General features: G+C 33.6%; 1 protein-coding gene across 2 annotated transcripts in view; it reads right to left on the bottom strand.

Annotated features, from left to right (window-relative positions):
* Nucleotides 1-18,462, bottom strand: part of LOC143910306 (ubiquitin-conjugating enzyme E2Q-like protein 1) — a 58,430-nt gene extending 39,968 nt beyond the window's left edge. The window contains exon 1 of one of the 2 annotated variants that reach the window (XM_077428716.1): nt 18,180-18,462. The gene's annotated coding sequence lies outside the window, so the exon portion shown is untranslated. The remainder of the gene's footprint in view (nt 1-18,179) is intronic. The other variant, XM_077428715.1, reaches the window with a different exon arrangement.
* Nucleotides 18,463-24,608: the final 6,146 nt, after the last annotated feature.

Here is a 24,608-nt window from a genome sequence, read left to right as displayed (position 1 = left end):
CAGTGCATGTGGCACGTGGGCTTTTTTTAGATAGTTTTAAACATATAGAAAAAATGTGGCATGCATGGCACGCGTCGTTTCAAAACGACACTTTCGACCTATGTTTTACAGAAACCATCGCGGACATACACACAATAGCTCCTGTAAGTTTCATCGCAATCGGTTGAACGGTATAGGAATGTATACGTGACAGATAGACAAACAGACAAACATTGATTTATATATATATATATATATATATATATATATATATATATATATATATATATATATATATATATATATATATACATATAATATATAGATAGATTACTGATTGTGAAATTATACGTATGTACATATGTATGTACGTACATAGTTTACACGTTCAATTGAATTCAATTAAGAGGCAAGTTCGAAATACAATTATGATATTCAATCTCGACGGTGACGTGATGAAGGATTTCAAATCAGTCGAGAGGAGGAAGGATGTAATTTGAAAGCAGTGGCGGTCGATTTCCTATATTTAGTCGAGGGTTGAAGACACTACTCCAGAATGGCTCCAGATTGGCCATACCCATGTCAGCAAGGGTCGAATATAGCAGGAAGTGTACGCTCAATTTTCAATTATACGCGATTTTTACTTCAGCGCGGGCTAATAAAATTACCCTGGGTACAAAAGATAAAAATTACCTCGTTGCCCAAATCTTATTGTTCTTTTCAAAGAAAATTTCAACAAGAGAAAAAGTTCACTGCAGTAATATTGCCTTTTGAACGTCATATACTTACTTAACTTATACAACTCGAGACTTTTTCCGTTATTTTTCTCCCACAGAAATTATTTCGTATTATATTTCATAACGACGATAGGGTGAAGGTCAATGTGGCTTTTGTCTTCGTTGTTTTATCCTCATATAATATTATAGAATATCAAAATGAAATACTAACGCATTACACAAACTGTTTCGATTTCGTTTAAATCACTCGCATACATTTAAAACCAAGATCAATTAAAATACAAATGTATTGTAAGAGACATTTGAATACTTCTCAACACTAAGAAAAAACTTATTTATGAGGAATTTAACGATCAAATTTTAATACGACAAAGTGGTAGCTCCGCTTGAAAGTATGAAAATTATTACGGAACGTTCGAGGCAAAACGTAACTACAGAAAGCTAAAAATTTATGGAAAATCCATAAATGTGAGTGTAGTTTCAGATAAAAATGCGTAGGTATAAGTTTTGATGATGCAATATACATACGTATGTACAATATGTATGTAGATAGTTCAAAAGTTATTGACTACACTTAAATCATAACGATAAATGCAATTGGACATTGGAAACACATGCGCCATTTTTTGATATCCGCAATCTTTTTTGCACGTTATACATAGAAACAAATTCATAAAATTTAATGATATTATTTCCATTACTGTCAACTGTAAGTGGTATCTTTTAAGCAGAACCACGTTTAATTATTTTCACATATTCCACAGGAGGCATCTCTGAAATTTAAGTGCCTACTAAATATTCGCATTGGGTCGAAAGGGCCACCATTAATCAACATAATTGGGAATGGTGATGGTATCCTACAACCAAAAAAAACTCGATTAGCAATTTGTTTTTTCCGTATTTTAGCCAAAGTCTTCTACTATTGGGTCTCTACATATACACACATACATACATATACCTCTAAATCCACACCAATTAAAATATTTTTAAATTATTGCCTCATCTTCCTAAGATCTAATCATTTAAGCCTAGACAGTCAAATACATAGACAATCAATTTTTAATAGATCAAAAACTATTCAAAACTGCAACTTGAACTAAAAAAAAGTTCTGTATATTTAGCAAAGACCTAACTAACAGTATACAACGGCACTCAAAACATTCTCATAATTAGACATCGGAGTCACGTTGGCGCAAAATCAACAACAAATATAGTTATGAAGGAGCCTAATTGGACTATTATGTATTTTATACATACACACACACCTACATAAGGCCTAACAGTTAAACCCAAAAGGACCTTATAAAAATCGATAAACAATTTATATAGCAATTTCACAGAGCATCACAAAGGCATCTATGAATAAATTTGACAAAGATTTTTGCAGCATTTTATAAATCAGCAAATTCAAGATGCTGAAAACTTGAATTTCGTGAGAAATGAGACAAGGTTGCCAATTTTTCGGAACCGTTTCAAATAAAATCAGATCAATTGGTAAACTCTGATAGGATACGATCGACCCGGAGTCACATATCCGAGGTATGACCTGCAGACCACTCAGTTGAAAGCGGTAAACAGTAATCACGCACACGACAATCGTTGCCACAAAAATCGCGAATACGGAATATCCAGCACTTGAGTTCTCGTAAGTATGATAGTTCGCGTGGGTAACTCTCGATCGATGCAATTTTCGGGTGTTCGATGTTCCGTGATCGAGATTTTAGTGGCATGTGCGAGATTACCTTGTGCGGGATAGTCACTGAACCGTTGAAAGCACAACACGCTAACCACTGATCTGTGCTGCTAGTTTTATAAAATAAACATGATTTTAAAAGAACAATTCGGGATTTAATACCATTAAAACAAATTGATTGCTCTAAAACTTAAGATATTAATACAATACGAAATTTAGGTATTTTAAATATTCAGCAACAACCTTGGTCATTGTTGAACACTAGTAAATTTCTATCGATAAGCAGTCCTGCAAAATCTAATGAAACCAAAATGAATTTCTGTTCCCTCTCCACTGCACAAGCCACCTTTTAACGCATCTCTCAACACTTTTAATCTTTTCTCATTATGTATTTCAAACATTTTTCCATAAATTTTACATGGCGCTCTTTCGTTTACATCATCATATACATAAGTATCATTGCCAGCAAAAAGCTTTCATTATTCCTCTTCTAGACATCCACTCATACTAACAACCTGACCTAAATATGAATATTCATCAACCACTTCTATGTACGTGAGATGGTTTACAATTACCTACTTCTAAACAAAAAATAAACTTTCCACATCTCACTGAACGGTAGCTACATACATATGTACATATGTACATACATACATACATATTATAGTTTTCAACTCGATGCACCCGCGTCATCATTACGCACACTCGCTCAACTTTCAGCTTGCGGAAGCGAGAGCTTTAAGTGAGCACTCGCGAGGCTTTTCAGTGCACTTTTTGTGCAACGTTGCACCATGTACAAACCTTGGCACAATGGTGAATCGTGGCCGAGTGCCGTAAAGTCGGTTCGACGACTTTACGCGGCTAAAAATAGTCTCGGGAGAAGAGCCTTCCAGCATCGAGAGTGCACTTACCACGAAAACCAGTATGCAACGTGCAGAAAAGTATGCATGACACACTGCAAGAAAATGCGACGACAACAACTAGCATCAGACATCGAACAATGGTCCAGACATCACGCTCTAAGTGGAACACAACGACATGACTGAAAATCGTACGAATGAACAATGAATAATTCAGTTGAATTTAATATCAATATATGTATAATAAAAAGCGTCCGACTGTCCTCTTAAAAATCGTTAAAGATTCAACCGATATTGACGTGATTTTATTCAGCATATTGTAAATTATGCTGCGAAGGTTTTAAACTATACATCAGGCGTCGGCAACATTCTATGGATGCGGGTCAAAATCAACCAATATGTGATTATTAAGAAGATGTTTCGGGTGGATATTTTCATTTTAAACATTATTTTAATAAATAATAATGTTGCGTAGAGATTGGATGATTGGTGCTCGTCAACCACTGATCACCTGATCTCGCGGTCGGGTCAAAAGGCCTCAGCGTATAAACGAGCCGTATACAACAACCAATAAGGTCTCGCGACCCATCGACCAATGATCTCTCTGTGTGGGGAGTACCCGATGGGTATACATATTCGGCGGTTTTTATCCGTGCTTCATTCTGAACTGACAGGCCGACGGGTCAAGAACAGTAAACTACCTCTACCACGACTGCTGCGTCTCTCACATCGACATTGGAAACCCCTCAACACTTGTGAAGTCTTAACCCGTTAACTCAAGTGGATAGACTTTCAATGCGACCTGATTTTTATGTTTTTATTCACAGTACTGCTTTTCATGAAAACATCACATGCATAGTAATTTCTGTCGGAAAGTCACCTTTTTTTAACATATTCTTAGGGTTATCGTAATATGAAAATATTTTCTATCGTTCGTAATACTAAGTAATATTAACGCATTGTTAAACCCTAAAGCATTCTGTGAAAAAATCTGAACTGTCTAAACTTAACTGTCAATGTAATATGTATATGATAAATATCAAGCACCGGTGAAACTGTATTTTCGTTTGTGGAAATATAATTTATGTGTATTTGCTAGTTAATTTCTGTTCAAATATGAATTATCTAAAAGGCCCGATAAAATATATTACAACTGGTAATACACCTTGACGGTAACATATGCATACATATTTATATATGTATATCACTACGGTACGACTTCAATAATGTGAGCAATGAAGATGGACTTGGTATTCGACTGCAGACAAATATCTAACAATATAAATTAGCTTTTTCTGGGCAAATAGCAACTTATCTGCCAAAAAATACCCCTTTTGTTCACAACATAATACGAGAGATTCTAGTTGTGATGGTTGCTACAGATATTTCAAGAACTCGAAATAATATTAAATAATGGCTGAACTTAAAAAAACTTAATACTATCAACCAAAATTATTTTCATAACAATAAAATAAATAAAAAACTACTAAATCGCAATACCATCTTGGCAATGAGCATTATGATTAATTACAAAATCGAATTTGACAAAAAAAAATTTATCCGAAACCGAAATTGAAAGATTTGTCTTTCGATATGACTACGAGATACTCTTTCACACTAGTATGTTAAGACAAAGATTTTTAATTCTTTGAAAAGTGTAATATTTAAAAATACATATATCAAAACGATAAAGAGAAAGTAATGGGTGTGATATTTTTCAACTAAATGTCATCGTTAGGAAATAAATTTTGTATTATATTGGTAAAATGATTTGCACCAAATCCGGACAGTGCCGTCTGTGACCATTATTTATATGTATGTATTAATAATACATCGGCGACAGAATGAGATGGCTGCAAAATATCACACCTGTAAATATGTTGAATTTCAATGCGAATTCTGACACTTAAAATAATCATGTTGTCGAAACGCGCCGCAGTTGCGTAGCCAAACAAAACGTACAGATAAATAATACATGAGAAAGCCCACGATGAGGGGAAGAGATCTAAATAATGTGCAAAGCCTATTTCTAGGTAACGCCCTGTCCAAATTTAGAAACGTTATTCCGACAGCCCACTCTAGGGAGAGAGTATTTCCGAGATGCTTGGGAAAAACCTTTTCTTCGAATTCAACGTTGATTTAATTTCGTAAACCTATGTACATACATATATACATACATATATACATAAATGTACATTTATTATACATATGTATATATAATATATGTACATTTAAACGCTGTACTTTTAATTTTCACATTTCGCATTTCGTATATATGTATACATATGTATGTATGTGCATAGGTCTACATACAAACATATGTATGTATGTACGTTTCAGTTGTTTGAGTTAAACATTAAACGATAAAAATAAAAATTTTCATGTTGAATAATTGTTAGATTATTCAACATAATAATATTCAATTTATATTATTGTAAGATTAAACAGTTCGTTAAAAATAAATCGGCTATTATGCATATGCGAATAAAGACATACATACATATTATATACGGGTCTACGTGACGAGACAGAATTTGAAATTACAGAAAACGCAAATATCGGAAGGCAAAGATCGAAAATCGAAAGATCTTAAGTCGAAAGATCAAAAAAAAAAGGGAGCATGGTAAACGGTACATACTCACTTAATTTGCGCGAGCAGGATACAACAGGAACAAGAGGAACAGGCTTTTCCTCCCGTATTAATGTGCGCGCGCAGAGCGCGTTGAATTCGAAAAATATTAAAAAAACCGAAAAATATGAAAAAAATGAAAAAAAAAAATTGTTCCCCATACTGGTTGATGGTTGATCGTCCGTCACATACAAATATACAAATATATATATTTAGCGACAGTCCGTTTTTATATATAGTATAAATCAAATAAAATATAATAATTCCAAAGCAAACAATTTGAAGAAAATTACATATATTTTTTTTGTTTTGTATGAATTACATACAAATTGGGTAAGTATTCGTCATTTGCCATATTTATACAATTATTTTGTTATTCATGCACTACAATGAACGTAATCAAATATCTATCTGTTTAAATTGAATATATACAAATATACAAATATATATATTTAGCGACAGTCCGTTTTTATATATAGTATAAATCAAATGAAATATAATAATTCCAAAGCAAACAATTTGAAGAAAATTACATATAATTTTTTTGTTTTGTATGAATTACATACAAATTGGGTAAGTATTCGTCATTTGCCATATTTATACAATTATTTTGTTATTCATGCACTACAATGAACGTAATCAAATATCTATCTGAGTAAATTGAATATAAAATTATCATAAATAAATATTTTATCTTACGCAATTGTATATTATGTATCTTTCAACCTATGCATACATACATACATACGTATATTCATTATTGCATAAATAAAAAATGGCTTACCTACTTATCTGAATATTGCCTTTTACATATTACATATTAAGATTATAAATCTAATCAACCTTTCAATAGCATCCCTAGTTATTGATATGAAATTGTAACATATCATATAATCTGAAAGAATAAGAAAAAAGTAATAAAAACGATTTTCCCGAATCTTCCCAACCCATATACAGCCGTGGACAAATATATTAGACCACTTGTAAAAAATGATTTTAACCGAAAATACACGAATATTTGAAACAGCCTCTACTTGCATTGAATCTTACAAGGAATTCCTCTATTGTTTAACCATAATTTCTCTTTATTGAAATTATTATTATTTAATAATAATAATTTATTATTTCAAATACCCAATATTTTCAGTCAAAAGCATTCTTTACAAGTGGTCTGATACATTTTTCCCCGGTTGTAAATACACATATTATACATACACACAGTACAATTTTTCCGACTAAATTCACATGAGCTTTGAGTAATAAGTTACAACATATTGAAAAATCTTCTTCACACAATAAGCAATACGACTTATAAGAAATGTCATTCGGCAAATAAATACAAATGTTAGCACTTGATGACTCCGTGTGGCCCAAATACGCGACACAAATTCAGTCATCCGTTTTATTTACATAAATATAACAAAAACGTGAATCAATATTTGTTTCCTTTTTTTATTATTTGAAAACTTATTTATTCATCAACTGTTTATTTTACCGGCATTAAGGTGGTCAGAAAATCAACAACACCAACAACTTGCAACGTCGTCAGTAATCTAATCTTCAATCAAGGCGTGTGTATAATATATAACGTCGTTCACATTATATTACATTTCAACGCTAACGAATCACTACCATAAAAGTATAAACTAGTAGAATTTATTCACAAACCAAATGAACGATGTAAAAATTCTGAAAAACTATTATTATGTAGGTAAACAGATAACCTCCATTAAATCGATCCCAACTATAATATTATATAATGCACTCCATAAATCAATCAATCAAACGATTTATCTACTGTAAACCATTATAATTGATTGTCTTTTAAATGACCAACGACAATAATAATACATATACTCCAATATTATTATACTTATGGCATTTCACTTGAAAATGTCTGGTTCGATTAGTTTGTCCTCCTTCCCAAAGCGACGCCAAGTGGACATATCCGTCAGTGAATGCATTATCATACATTAGAAACACAACGCCATATTCTCGCCTAGACAATGCACTTTAGAACCACTATTTTTTCAAAGAGTTGCCCACATATAAATATCAAACGAAAAAAATGCATCTCATCAGACCATTTTTATAAACGAACGCTCCAATAGAACGCGTCGATTCGTCTAAATTTAAGCGATAACCTTTTGTGCATCAATTTGTTTCATTTTTATCTAAAAATAAATTTTAATTCAGAGCTATTTTTCAATGCGTACGATGCAAATTGAATTCAAATTCAATTTTGTGCTTCGCATATTTGTACGTACATATACGGTGCATTCAACTCGTTGTCGAGATAAATACGTGCTAACGCCAATCATTTATTAAAACTGTCATCGAACAAAACAAACAATACCTCTTGCAAATTGATATTACATTTTACTCAAACAACGTGACAAAGCATTAATCTAGCAAAGTAATAGATATGAATGAAAATAAAATGCGTTGAAAAAAATAGTGCAGAAGTTAATTGGATTTATCAACATCAATTTTCCGATAGATGTGATCCTACTCGCAAATAAAATAAGCGAGAAAATAAGATCACATCTCTTGTAAACATGTCAGTGTAACAAGAGATCTGATCTGATGTATAACATTCCTATGCAATACCACCCACTAGTTCAGCGAAATGCAGTTTATCTAAACTCGATTGGTCGACACTTTCCTAATCACTAACAAAAACTGACATAATTAAACTTTTCGGAAACTTCAAAGCAATGAATTTACTATTAAAATCCAAAAATAGTATTTCGAGTTTATATCAAGTCTACGGTAATAATTCAAACTATTTCATATAAATAATTAAAAATCATGAAGCTATAAAACGCCAATGAAATTCCGTTTAAATCAAAAGTAACGTATTATATGTAATTACATTACAAACGATGTGTTTTGATACGTCATATGTAGCTATAGGTACAATGTAAGCCATTCTCCAATAAATATTGTAGCAGTGTATTATTTATTTATTTTTATTTGCGTCATTGAGGTAACATGATATTAGCAATTTTGTGTTGCGACTGAAATTTCTGCTTACAGTGCATATTTCAGTAATATCATATAATACATGCAATCGACAGTTCTCTATAATTTTCCCATATGGAAATTGCCAACTCATTACTTTGCCAAGACTTCTATTTCTGAAGATATTGCCTTTTGTATTATATCATGCATGCCGATATTATTAGAAGTGAAAATCATAATTGCATATTTATGTAATCAAAATTACATATACACATGGTTGTTATTACTTGAAAGTGGAAGTACTTACTTACTATGAAGTAAAACACTTTTGCAATCAAAACTAAACCAACAAGGAAGCCCTTCAAGTTTACATACATATATACATACATGCGCTGATAGCCCATATAACATTCTTAGAACAAATCTGCAACCTTCTTATTCCGATAAATACCTATACTATTTATAGGTCTTTCATTGGTTATTGCACCATTTGAGATATGAATGAATGACATTGCCATAAAACTAGATGAAATTCAACCCATTCATACATACTATATGTACATATAAACATACAAACATACATATATACATAAATAGTAAGGTCACCATTTTCATTTTTTGACTTACGAATTTCTAGATAATGTCTTCTCGCATCCTTGTCTATACCTAGTTATAAAACCCTGAACGACACCTATGGTATTATTATGTAATGTATAAATTATATTTTTGAAATTATACCTAAATAGTGGTTACATAGTGGGTAAAATAGTTGTGCAAATTTGAAATCAGATAAATGGGCAAACTATGATAGGAAAAGATTGACTTGAAGTAACAAATATCCAAGTCTGACTAGCAGCACTGCATAAATACTTCGGAATAAATTATTTTCAATCGAGGTTAGCCCGGGGCTTGAACCTGGGAGCCTCTCGGTGGTTAGCCTTAACGATACCACCTAGAGCTATGCTACTGGCTAAATTTTATCCTTCCCGCATCGACATTTCCTTCTTAATTGTTATTACTTAAAAACAGGCTAGCAGCTGTTGACTAGCGCCATACAAAATTGTATATAGGTATAAGCCACCATATTTAAATTCTAACAAAGATCCTACGATTACAAAGATATCTGTTTCTACCGAAAGCTTGTTTCTCCCAGTCCTTTCTAGGTCACCCCACAGGACTTTCGTCTACGAATACTGAAAATGAAATCCTCTTCGATAACCTTTCCTCGGGCATTCTGAGTACCTAACCCGGCCAGATTAATTTAAGATAATCACCTCTTCAATTTAAAGTTCATCTCTGACCCATTTTTAAACTGTGCAAAGCGAGCCCTTCCGTGAAATAATCATATAAAATAATACGAGTCTAATTTCTACATATACATACATATATTATGTCTTGTATTATCAAAGGTTCATAGACATGTACTAATGTTTGAAACGAACCAGACCAAGGCTAAGTGTATGTTATATTTTATTATTATACAAAAATTATCTCGCGGAAGGATTGTCTTTGTGCGAGATTCAATGTCAAATAAAATTTTCGACATATGCATTCAAGGCGAAACGACACTCGGCACAGTCAACGAGAGATACACAGCCAACAATAATATACCAAATTTGCAAACGATCTGAATTCTATCTCGTCACTGAAGAGGGAAATATTGGAAAAGAACCAATATTCAAATCAACCACAATAATATGCGAATAACTTGTGCATTAACCCTGCCCCAGGCCTGGGCGAGGTCAACGCGTCGAATACTAAATTGAAGGTTGCTTCGTTCTTTTACCGATCAGATCTTGAATCTCGTAAACGCTGACGTACTAAAGTGGACTTATTTACGGGTCCACATAGCCAAAAAGTAATCTTTTCGACCGGACGATTTTCCGAAACAAGGTCGACCGTAGTACATAACTACACACATACATTTCCTACATACATACATATACGAACCATGTATATAAATGCTGTTTATGTACAATTCGACTAACTATCAATTAGTCGCAGTTTTAGCAAACACACTGGGCTTTAATATTGTGTTTAAGACGACACGTTCAATAAATTATTTATGATGGAAGTAATGGGACGCTTTGATCCATTAGACTGTGTTTAAGTACATAGATCTTTGTTTACCGCGTCCTAGGTTCGCAGACTTATAAATAATGCATTAGTTTTCAGGGGAAAAAAGTGAATTAATCAAGAGTGCTGAGAAAAGGTTAAAGGCTGAAGATTGAAGCTAGTGAAAGAAAAATAAATTGAGGAAGGAAACTTTGAGGAAAAAAATGGTTTTCAATACTGCGAATACATTATGTGCGGGTAAAAGTGCCAAATTTTCTTTGTAAATGAACGATACGAACATAAAAGAAGATGAAAGGGAAAAATCACATTGTTCGAAAGAGCTGTTTACGACGCGATAAGAACATTACACGCGAAAGCTCATATCTATGAATTTATTCGTTCTATAAATTGCCAAAAAAAAAATTTGTTTTTCTACGCGATCGCTTGATTTTTCCTAACAAAACCAAATCGCAAAATCTGATTTTTTTTTTTAAACCCACAACTTTTATGCATATATAATTTTGAGCCATGTACTTTATCATATCAAACATTTTACTATCCACTATGCCTCGAAGAAATATTATTCTCAAAAACTTGCTTTGTAAAGTACAAAATGAAACGTAGAAAAGCGCAATGATTTTGGTATGAATTTTATATGTAGCTTGATTTTGGTATGAATTTTATAAAGCTACAAGCTACATATATGTAGCTTGTCAGCAGTATAGCTCGGTGGTTGCGTTAATGCTAACCATCGAGAAGTTCCCGGATTCAAGCCCTGGGTTGACCTTGATTGAAAATAATTTATTCCGGAGTATTTCTGTGCTGCTGCCTGTCAGACTTCGATATTTTTGACTCCAAGCCGATCGTTTCCTATCAAAGTTTGTCAATTTTCCAATTTGAAACGGCTTCTTATCAAATTGCCAAAAGCCATCCTACCTACTATTTACCACCACTATTTGAATATGATTTCAAAAATTATAATCTATAAATGTATATATGTACATACAAGTTTAATACCATAGGTGTAGCTCGGTGGCAACCCTTATTGGCATCATTGTAAAAAATAAATTTATATAAAATTAAATAAATAAAAATGAAAAATCGATAAATCCTAAGGTAATATTATATCTCAATACTATCCTATTATTGTTAAACATAGAAATTCTTCAAGCGAAAATCCTATATTAACTATACATATATGTATGTATGTATGTAGGATCTGAACTCTGGACCTGTCGAAAGATAAATTCAACACAATAACCATTGTGCAAAACCGATTAAGTTCTGTCACATCATATTCCGAATTCTGAAGCTATACAAAATGTAGGTACATTTAATAATTTATAAGTACATACATACATATGTGGTATATATCCCATCGGTATGCTATAGAACGGATAACGAACCTATAGAACGCGTGTCCCGAGTGGCCCACAAAGCCCACAGAATATTTCAAATCAAGTCAAGACCAAATTTATGAAATATCATAAATATAATACAAACATACATATCCACAGTATACCGACAGCATCTTCAATTTCCGCTATTTCTTTTGACACTCCGACCTCTGCGGAGTCCAATCATTTTATGACACGCAAACTGAAAAACGTTCCCCGTCCTAATAACAGACACTAGCTATATGTATATTAATATACAACCAATCGATACTTTCAATTTATAATACCAAACGAAGCCTTGTCCTAAATATAATACGCGAAGAAAAGTACTTAAAAGCAACAGCGCATTGTGCATCTATCTATCTTCATTGACAGCATTTGCCCATTGTGCGTGCAGAAGCGTCCATTAAACGCGCGACGACATTAATTGGAATTAGAGATGAAAAGACCGCTAACGTCAAAATTTTAACTGGGAATTCGTGCAACAACAAACACAGATTTATATCGGTTGAATTTGGCAATTTCTAAAAGAATCAACACAAGTAAACAAGAGTTCATCGGGCATCTAGCCAGCCAGACGATAGCTGAAAGGTCAACAAAATCAATCCAATCCAAATATGTACATAATAGGTGTGTTTATATGTTTAAAAAAAATACTAATAAAAGACGTTAGTACGTATAACATAATATATGAGAGTTTTTCATCAATTTGAAATTTGACGTGCATTGTTCAATCAAGAAGATTGAGAACATACGTATGAATGTAGACAGCTAAAAATACAATTGAAATTTAGTCGTAAAAATTTGCATTTAAATGTCTCTCGCCTTTATTGATTAATTCGAAGGGCAATAGTATCTTAAAGGTTAAGAACTATCGTAATTTAAGATCTGTGTGACCTTTTTAAGAAACTATGTACTTACAAACAGCTAAGAGCCTCTTACGTCTATATACATATGAATGCAGCTGACAAAAATCACATATGTATTCAGAGAAAATAATACGTTCATCGAATGATAAAAAGTAGAGCGTGATTTCAGTGACAGTGATAGAAGTGATTTCAAAATGACGCATTAACAGTTACGTATTCCCATTCAATTTAATCCGGTTCATATACTAATGAAACAATCCAGTCAACCTTCCGAGATAAATGCACCGCATACGAAGGTTATTCGGTTAAGTTCTTACACGAGAAACGAAAACAAGACGTGAAAGACAGATTCCTGTATAGTGTTTTCCGTATTTAAGAAATTTTAAATTGTGAAAACGTTTTGCTCTGGATATAATTTGTCGTGTAGATTTTATTTCGCTTTGAAAAATTATTGTGTAATTTATAAAGGAAGTAATGGCACGTGATAAAAATGAAACGAAATATAAATGAAAGAAATTTTCCGACTTGGGTGGATACAATAAAAATACAAGTTTTTATTACCAAAAGGAATCGGAAAACTTCTTTCTACTGTAGTTATTTGCGGAAATACACAATCCCTACTATACTAAATCAAGTCACTTTATTTACCTCTTAATTGGGTACGGAACGAAGAAAATTGCACATAAGGAAATCGTTGGATCCGACAGAAAATTAAATTAATTGAACATGTACTTGCTTATGCTAATTTCATACATTTATTTATTTCTTTTTGTTTTTAACACGAACATATAATTTTACGCACAAAGTAATTAAAATCTATAATTTACTCGGTTATTAACTCAACATGCATAAACAACACAACCCACAAGAGCAATTTTGGATATGTGATAACTTAAGGGCGGCGGTAAAGTTTCCATTGCCCACAAAAAATGGTTCACTATTGTCCTACAAAGCAAGAGAGCAAAAAAAAAACGTAGACAATAGAAATTGGCAATAGTGAACCTTCTTCGGCAGTGAAAACTTGACCACCGCTCTTTAATGATAAATTATGGTAAGAACCAGGACTGTGGGATCGAAGTCGAAGTTAAAGTCCTTTTTACGGGCTTTATTATTATTTTCTTTCATTAATTAGTACCATACGCACCATTTTAGTACCATACGCACCACTTTGATCTAAAGCGTGCGAGCGAAATCGCGTATGAGGAAGAAAACCGATTTTAGTTAACGTTTTGTCACCTATATATGTACATATGTAGGGACTAGCTAGCGACTACCTATAAAATATATAAATATGTATGTACGTAGCTGACAAACTCTACGAGTCGTAAACATCGTGTTCCACGAATACCAAAAGGTTGTATGGATATCCACCATTGCGTTGCATCTATCGTTTTATTTTTTTGATTAGCTATTTTTTATAGAAGCTAGGAGCCACCAAACATCAATAAAATCGCCTCTTTTTTACACCCACGAAAAGAGTCCAGCGTGCTTATTTAACGGTCGATTTAAAAAAAAATACGCGCATAGTTGCACAGAAAATATCTTTCTCATATCGATGATGAAATTTTTTTAAAAATTGGTCCAGTTTCGGAGAAAAAAATAGGAGTATACGAAACCTCAATTTTGTCAATTTAAAATACGTTTTATCTGGTTGAAGCGCAACTGTCGCATTCACTCAATATATATATATATATATATATATATATATATATATATATATATATATATATATATATATATATATATATATATATATATATATATATATATATATATATATATATATATATATATATATATATATATATATATTGATATATATTGTCGCATTCACTCAATATATATATCGTAGAAAGGAACGGCAACAAAATTAAGGTTTCGGGTGTACAGCCCTCTTAAGGCGGGAGGATTACTTTCGCGTCAGTAAAATCGTAATTACGAATATTATTATTATGAGGTTTTTTCACGGTAATCTTCCCGGACATGCATACAACAAATCCTGAAAGTTCCATCGTCATCAGTTCAGTGGTTTAGGAGCCTATTGGAGACACACAGACAGACAGACATTCATTTTTATATATATATAGACTAGTGTTTTTACTCGGTTTCGCTCGGTATTTGTAATATAAATCACTTAAACATGGCCAATATAATATCAAACATTTTATTAAATTTATTTGAATAATTTTACTTTATTTAAATTTATTTGAATAATTTTACTTTATTTGAATATTCATTTGTTTTTATACGAACCAACAATATTTACAAACAAAGTCTCTTTCGAAATTATATATTAGATAATCTATAAATTTATATAGGTATCGCTCAGGGGTAAAACGCGTAATAACATTATAGGAAATTAAATTTTAATAATTACAACGAACGTCTAGGAAACAATATTTTTTTTGTACTGAATATTCGTTATTATGAATCTGAAATATGTATATAATTAAATATTTTTTCAAGACCGTGAAAATATTTACTGGAAAATTCGTCATTCCACTGTTTGATATAGCGGACTGTATTAAATTTTATGAGTTTTCTTTTATGCTATAAAAAAAAGAATAATGAAGTTGCGAATTCCAAAAAGTTTACTCATCAGGCTCAACCACGTCTCCATACATGTGTGTGTGATTAAATCCATATACATACATCCATATCAAATTAAATTTCAAACACTGCATGACCCATAAATGAAGTGTGTACTGCTGACCCAGTTTCACAAAAGGTTGCCAACAACTACCATAAGCCACATGTAACCAAATCTGAATGAAACATGTGTATTATGCCAATGGTGTTTACTCTCAAAACGATTCTCCAAACAGATACAAACGTGTATGGAAGACAATCTGCATTCAGATTCAGGTATCGAACAGAACTCAATATAGTCAACGTATGTACATATGTGTAACATACATACAATCATATACGGCTTGATTGGATGTATTTAATACATCGATATATAGTTTTATAGATAATATTGAATCGTTGTTTGAAATACGACGCATTCAGAATACGTAATTACTATGGAAAACAATGTCTAGGATTTGGTTGGAATAATAAAATAATTTCAAAATGTCACCCATTTGGATATTACCAATGCTGAATAACTTCAGATGTTGCCGAGCGAATGTAATTTTCCCAGGAATGGTTGTCTGAATTTGTGAAAATATGTATGTTTGTGTCAAGTAAATGGTGGTATTATAATGTCGAGAGGAAACAATTCTAGAATCGCAAGTTTTCATCGGATAATATCCTCAAGCAAATAAATTACAAGCGATTTCTATTCTCGCCCGACAAAGGCGAAATATTTCCTACAACAAAGTGAAACCGTATTTTAGGGAGTTTTGCCAATAAAATTTATAAACGTACGCAGAATTTCACCCTAAATGGGCTGCGATGTAATAAATAAAAATTATTCCTATAAATGTATGTATGTATGTATAGGAATAATACGCACGCACGTATAAAAAGAAGAATGTAACCATCCCAAAATTATATATTATATAATAGGTATAGTATATAATGATAATACAACATTATTACATATGAGAATGTGGGTCATCTAGGTTGACGTAGTACATATCGATGGCTTGGTGCACAGATATTGTATGTCCATATTTGAATTTGTATCGAATTTTATGTTTCTGGTGGCTGGAACAATTCAAGTTAAAATTGAAATGTATGTAAATGCTGGAATAATTCGGATAATAATTCAAATTACCTCGAAAGGAAAAACCTAAAATATTACAGCATCTACAAACTTAAAATTCGATACAAATTCAAAAATGGACATACAATATATGTGCACAAAGCCATCGATATGTACATCCATTTGTTATGTACATAGATATTCAATGTATTCATATATAATTTCAATACATTATTAAAATATTTAATTCAAACATGGGTTTTTCATTCCAAATTGACTCTTTTTCATTTTAAATTGACATTGAAAAGGGATCAATTTGAAATGAAAAAGGTTTAATTTAAAATGAATAAGAAGAGGCCTTGTAAAAAAGGAATGAAAAACCTGTATTAGCTTTTACATTCACATTCCTTTTTAATGAGCTACCGTAAAAATAAGTCAGTATAATGAAAGAGACTTCATTACACTGAATATTCTTATAATGAAGCTGAAAACTGCTGTTGAATAATTTTGTTCGAAATCGCGGAAATGATTCGTTATATTCAATATGTAAAATATGTATTGTATATAATAGCCAGCAGTTTGGCTTAATGGTAGCGTATATATTTAGCACCACTGAGGAGGAAGGTTCGTGTCCTCGTCAAACTGCTGGTTAGGTTTAGGGGTTTTGTGACTCCAAATCGATCGTTTCTCTATCAGAGTTTGCCAATTTTATCTGATCATTGTTGAAACGGTTCCTGAAAATTGGTATTAGATAATTTCCTGTTGTCACAAAATCTGTGTGTATAATTTGTAAAAATTATGCACAGTAATCTGAAATCTATAGATATCTCTATAGACATCTCTATAATTTCGTGTTTATTATATGTATAAAAATTGTAATAATAGTCTCTATGATTATTATTGCTGTACTGATTAATTGTTATATGCTATGTATTATTGTATTTCTGACCGTTATCGTACACTCCTCGCATTGGAGCGATCTGTAATGACGAGTGTATATTAATAAAATAAAATAAAATAAATAAAATAATAAAACAAAAAATCAGTTTGTATGAATTAAATAGAATGAAAATCAGTTCATTCGTTTTCTGTTTTTATTCAAAACAAAAATCGTTCATACAAAAGAATAATCAAACAAATGAAGGAAGAATAGTTTCAGCTGATTTTGACATGTATAGGTTTCCATGGCGAAAACTTGCACCCCTCAAGTTTGAAAATTCGCCGGGAAACTTTTTGCACGAAGCCATTTAGCAAAAAGTGTCGGAAATGATAGATCGCGAGTTTGATGGGCATTCTGAAATTCGGTCACGTACATAGTTGATGCAAGTGCAATGAGACACTCACCTGGGGAGGAGTGCAGGTGTGGATGGGAGGGCTCGAGAGGGCGCGGGGGCGCGGGGGATCCCGGCCGCCCCTCCAAACAATGAACTAGTACGGCGGACGTACAATTTTCAATATTTTGAAGTGGGCAGAGCGCGGCGCCTGCGAGCAGACCTCTCGGAAAAGCGACCCGCGGGGGACTGGCCGTGGCTGTGGCTGTCGACTGCCGGTTCTGCCGCCCGGGGACGGGGAGCCACTCGCTATTCGCCATTCGCCATTCTCCATTCGCCATTCGCCGCTCGCACCCGCCCTCGCCCCGCATCGATCTGTCCTCTCTCCCTGCCCCCCTTACCCTCTCATCCCGTCTCCCCCAACGCCTGCGCCCCCACGCCTCCTGAGCCCCCATTCCTTGGCCTCACTCGTCCTCGTCTGGCGCGCGCGCCGCACGCTCCATGGGTCGTGTCCAAATATGATGACCTGCTAATTCTAGGACAGGCTTTAATTATTCACATTGTGAATACACTGTTTATACATACCTCACAAAGGCGTATTCCATATCACGATTCACACTAATGATTCCGCGACTCTCATTTATTTATTTATTTATTTAATAGTTTTGGACCATTGTGGCATTACAGGAAGAACCTAATGCGCCACAATGGCCTACATTTGAAAAATATATAAAAACAAGTAATCTGTAAATAAAGGAAAAAAGCAAAAGCAGAAAACATGGTAAAATAAAATAATAAAAAAAAGTAACAAAAGGAAAATAATACATCATTCAGAGAGAAAAAAAAATAACAAAAGTGTAAAAATCAAAAATAAAATCCATAAATCCCATTCTTTGTTTACACTGAACAAAATTAAAATAGTATATAAAAATGTACAAAGGAGAAAGAAAAAGTAAAATAAAATAAAACAAAATATGAATAAAAAATAAAATCACAGCGAGGCCCAAATGGAAGAGAGTAGATTAAGATTCCACTCATTCATCACATTCAAATTAAGAAAGTAATGATGAGCGCAGGTTACCAGATAAATATGTTAAGATAATATCCGATAATCTACGCTCCCCAAGGTGGAAAATATCACATTCATGGACAGCAGCAACGATTTCATTGATAAGTCGAATAGCTCTAGGTATAGGAACCATTCGAAAAAGAACTGTGTGAGCAGAAGGTACAACCATTAAATTATGATATCTACCACGCACATAATTATTAGGTACATAAAGTCCCAATTGTTCCAGAAACAACGGGCATGACGTATTACCACGCAGTAGCTGGAGAACGAAACGAATTAACGAGAAGTTTCTCCGAAGTTCGAGGGAATTATACCCAAGCATGCTCAAAAGGAAAGGAGTAGGATAGAGATATGGGTAATACCCATACTCTTTCTTATAAAGAAAACGAAGAAATGCTTTTTGCACTTTTTCTATAATAAGAGAGTAGTTTGCTTCATGCGGATTCCACACAATTGCATTATACTCTAGCTTACTTCTAACAAGCGAGTTGAAAAGCAAGCGAGAAGACAAGGGGTTGGAGAATAATCTAGCATATCTCAAAACAAATCCAAGTCGACGAAAGGAAACGTCAGCGATTGTCTTGATGTGGTTGTGAAAGGTGAATTGAGGATCAAAAGTGATACCCAAGTCGACCATTGATTCCACGCGCTTCAACAATACGGATCCAATGGAATATCCGTGACAATAGAGCGAATTCGCACGTCCATAACTCATAATGGCACATTTACTAGTATTCAGTTCAAGTCCTAAACTGGAACTGAACTCTAAAACAGCGTTAATATCAGCTTGAAGGAGAGAGGCTTGCCTCTCATCCTTAACAGCAAAGAATAGTTAAACGTCGTCTGCAAACAAGAGACATGAAGCATTGCGTAGTACTTTAGGGAGGTTATTAATGACTATTGTAAATAGTAAAGGGTCTAAGGTGGACCCCTGAGTTACACCAGATCGCGTAAAAAATGAAGGAGATTCATAAATACCATATCTAACAAATTGCTTCCTATCACTAAGATAAGAAGCAAAGAGTTTAAGAAGACGTGGAGAAAAGCCCACTTCAGCTAATCTGATCATAAGAGCGTCATTGTTGGCAAGATCAAATGCTTTTCGAAAGTCAAAGTAGGCTACATCAACTTGTTGTCCACGGTCAACTTTAGACATGGTATAATATGAAAAGCAGGCAAGATTAGTGGTAGTGGAACGACATGGTGAAAAACCATGCTGCTCATCACACAACAATCTTTTGAACTGCAAAAGAATCAAACGGTGAAGGATATTTTAAAAAGGAATATATTTTGCACGCCGGAATTGGGCACTCAAAGGAGAATGGAACGCTGTATGCTCGGCATAACGAGAAAATACAGGAGTGGAATATACGGGTGATAAGTATGACAAGGGTAGTCAGGGCTGCTCTAAGGGTAGTTGCACCTCCCCCCCCCCTCCCAAATAGTAAAAAAAAATCAGTTGTTGTTCATCTCGCTTATCATCAGAATATATATATATATATATATATATATATATATATATATATATATATATATATATATATGTATGTATATTTTTATGGGGATATTTTGGTGCGCCTTCCATACGATTGATGACTCATATACGATCTATTCCTTCACCTTCACCTTGTTATTCAAAATCGAAGTTCTTTCGTAGTTATATTTATATTTTATCTTAAAGTAATAGCCATTCACCATATCCACTGCTGGATTAAGTCCTCTCCAACACGCTTCCACTCGTCTCTGTTTTGCGCAACTCTCATCCATCTCACCCCACACATTTTCCTAATTTCGCCTACCCATCTTCCCTGCAGTCTTCCTTTTACGCTTTTGCATTCTCTTGGGTACCATTCTCGCACTTATTTTTTCCACCTTTCGTCCATTCTTCTCTCCACGTGGCCCACCCGCCCATTTCCATTTGAATCTCTTCACTCTCTCACATATTCCGCTTCCTGTAATTCCTCGTTATGCCGACCATTCAGCGTTCCATACTTCTTTGAGTGCATTGGACTTTGTTTATCAACTTGGCGTTCAATGTCCAAGTTTAACATCCATATAAATATCTCGCAAAGTTTAATATTTTGCAGGATATTTCTCGAAATGAAGAAAAGTGAAATGACGCCAATTTGAAATATAACGGCTCATATGTACAGAATGAGGAAATTCAGAAATGGGCGGGCCACATGGCTAGAAGAATGGACGAAAAGCGGACAAAAGAAGTGCCAGAATAGTACCCAAGAAAATGCAAAAGGGTAAAAGGAAAGCGTGTTGGAGATGCCTTCATCCAGCAGTGGATGGTGAATGGCTTAAGATGATGAAATCTTTTAGTATTTACTTGCCATTTTTTTTCATTAATGTTTAAAAAGAATTGTCTATCACTTTTATCTTCTCTAATGTGAATAGTGAGAAAAATTCAAAGATAGAAGAAAACCCTTCGAGGAGCATTCACAATAAAAATCTGATTATTACAAAAAATTACAATACCTATTGTTATTTGTATTGGATTGTTTATCCGTTGCCATGTAAATTGAACGACACTACCAGAAAAATGCATTTCTCTGGACACTGCTGTTCATAAATATCATTATGCACCTGAATTACCCGGCGTTGCTCGGGAGAGTGAAAATCGGGAAAACGCAACATTTGTAGAACGCAACATATTTACAAATTCACTAAAATTTTAGCGGAAAGCATTGAACAATTACAAGGCAAAACCACAGACTGACTATTGAGTCAACAGGTCAACGTATTTTCACAAAGCATCGTTCTCGTATCCAGCAATATACAAAAAAGTGCTGTTGATTTATAGCGATTTTAAAGTAGACACGTGAATACAATAAAAAAAATGAAAAATTGTTTTCTTTTAACGTACTTATCCAAATAAAAGGATTACAATATTATATTCGATATTATCGGATACAAATTAGTAAATATTTATGAGTTACAGTCATGGTATATAATATGTTTATAAAACATGAAAATGTTTTTAAGATATATACAATAATTAGAAGTAAGCTTTCCCATTCATATTTCGACGGAACTGGCAATAAATCGATATATACATATATAATATTAAAGTTGTTTATCATTCAAAATATTTCAACCTAGATTATCGCGAGTGGAACCTTTTTCCAGGACCGAGCTAAGCTGTCAATAATGTAAATTTATTTATTATTCAAAATATCTGGAATACGTTGACCTGGAACGTTAGCCTTGCTGACTAGACTTTGATATTTTTATCCTCTAACATTATTTTTTGACGTGATGTTTTTTTGCCGTTTTAAAAGAAAATTTTTATCCATCGCTATTTTATGTACATGCATTATTATCATTTCTAATAATATTAAATTAACGTTGTATGTATGTATTCTCATATTTACCGAAAGCTTAATATAAATACAATACTGTATATAAATTAATCATATATGTATGTATGTACATACATATATTTTTCGTTTACAATTCGGCCCTCTGTGTTCCATTAGTTAGCTTTCCTGAATATTTTAATTTTTATAGTTGGGCTTTTTTTATTATTTCTGCAAATTTTAAAGCATATCCATTCTATCACTTCTATGGATATCGAAGTACAAACTGGATATACATACATATGTTCTTTTTTACATACATATTGAGTATTTGAAACGGCGTCATGGAAATGTGAAATTTCGATAAAAAGTGATACCGGTAACTATAAAATATACCAAATTGGGCGATAGATTAAGAATGCAAAAGTCGAACATAAGCATACTCATATAAACAAAACGGTAAACGGATTATTTCACACATTGCCATCGCGCACACGACAATCGTTGTCACGAAAATCGCGAATACAGAATATCTGGCACTCGACTTCTTGTTAGTAAGATAGTTCGCGTACGTAACTCTCGGTGGATGGAACTTTCGAGTGCCAGATGTTCCGTGATCGAGATTTTAGTGACGTGTGCGAGATCACTTTGTGTGGAATAATCACCGAACCAAATAAAACGATATGTGATGACTTGACTCTTCACATTGCCCCCACTTTGTGAAAAAGCTTTATGCGCAAATAATGCATGTGTGTGAACAGAATACGCATTGCCTAGCGTTTTGTCAGGACGATATTCGTTGCTACTCGGCCAACATGATAAGCTGTTCACACTGCTGCTCCCACATACGCATTCACCTACGCACAAAACTAAGATAAATGAATAAAATCGGTCAGTTATTAAAATGTATTAACTATAAACTTGGAGCTATGACTACAGATGCACAAAATTGACAAAGCGGAACTATTGTTATAAACAAGTTTTGAATGTGATACTTTCAACTAAACACACGTTTATGGTTGACTTGGCACCAATTGGTACAAAATAACAAACTAAAACACAAGATAGCCAGAGTGTGGACACAGCCATGTGTTATTCACACACCTGTCCGTATACCTGGCGGCTCGTGCATAGGAACTGCGGCGCTGCAGCACCCCCAGAAAAATTACAAAGAAATCGCATTTACAACTTGTATTTAGATATATTTGACATACTCATTAATAATGGTTATGTCAAATATCTAATCATTCTTATTTAAATTATATTCACAAGTTGTAAATGTATAAAAATGTGATTTTTTTGTATTTTTTCTGGGGGTGCTGCAGCGCCGCAGTTCCTATGCACGAGCCGCCACTGTTTAAGGTCTGTTCATACCTAGTCAGCACGTACCGACTTCAGCGGGTATCCGGCCGTACTAAAAGTATTCTTTGGTACATTTTGTATGGGTATATTCATACCAACCGTCACGTTTACGCTACGGCAGGCTTACAGCAGTACTCGACATTTCCTGTTCATACCTTACAGCAACATCCGTCAACGTATCGTATCCGTTTTTTTGGCCATCGTGGAAATATACACGCAAATTACGTGCCATGAGTCTGCCGCTTTGCTGTTTTGGACCAATTATCGATAGTGACAGTTGACAGCTGTTCAATCTTTCGACATTGTTTTTGCGCAAATATTGAAAAAATATTTAAAAAAAATTTTTTAATTTTTTACGGAAATATTTAAAAAAAATTTGTCCATCATCCACAAGCTCCTTATACAGTGTCCAAAACTCTCCTTCGGTTTTTCTATTTTTTAACATGGGATGCACATCAAAACGCCTCCGTGCTTTTTTATTGCCTTCTTGAGCTTCTTCTTCCAACAACAACGCGATTATACATAATTTTTCGTTTGATAAACGCCGAAACATTTTTGCTGACTTGTATTCTGACGCGTAGCTACGAATGCGAAAGAGTTCTCGACAATACGACGTAAGCAATATTGCGCCGTATCGTCATGGCCTGTAATGTATAAGTAAGCGGATTATGCCTTGCACTCGGCCAAAGTGCTGTGAACGTGACATCACCGCGACGTGCAGGTAGATATGAATAGAAATGTAATAAAATGACATATTTGAAAC

Source organism: Arctopsyche grandis, chromosome 4 (genome assembly GCF_051622035.1).
Source record: "Arctopsyche grandis isolate Sample6627 chromosome 4, ASM5162203v2, whole genome shotgun sequence".
Taxonomy (NCBI): domain Eukaryota; kingdom Metazoa; phylum Arthropoda; class Insecta; order Trichoptera; family Hydropsychidae; genus Arctopsyche; species Arctopsyche grandis.
This window is presented reverse-complemented; position numbering and strand designations above follow the sequence as displayed.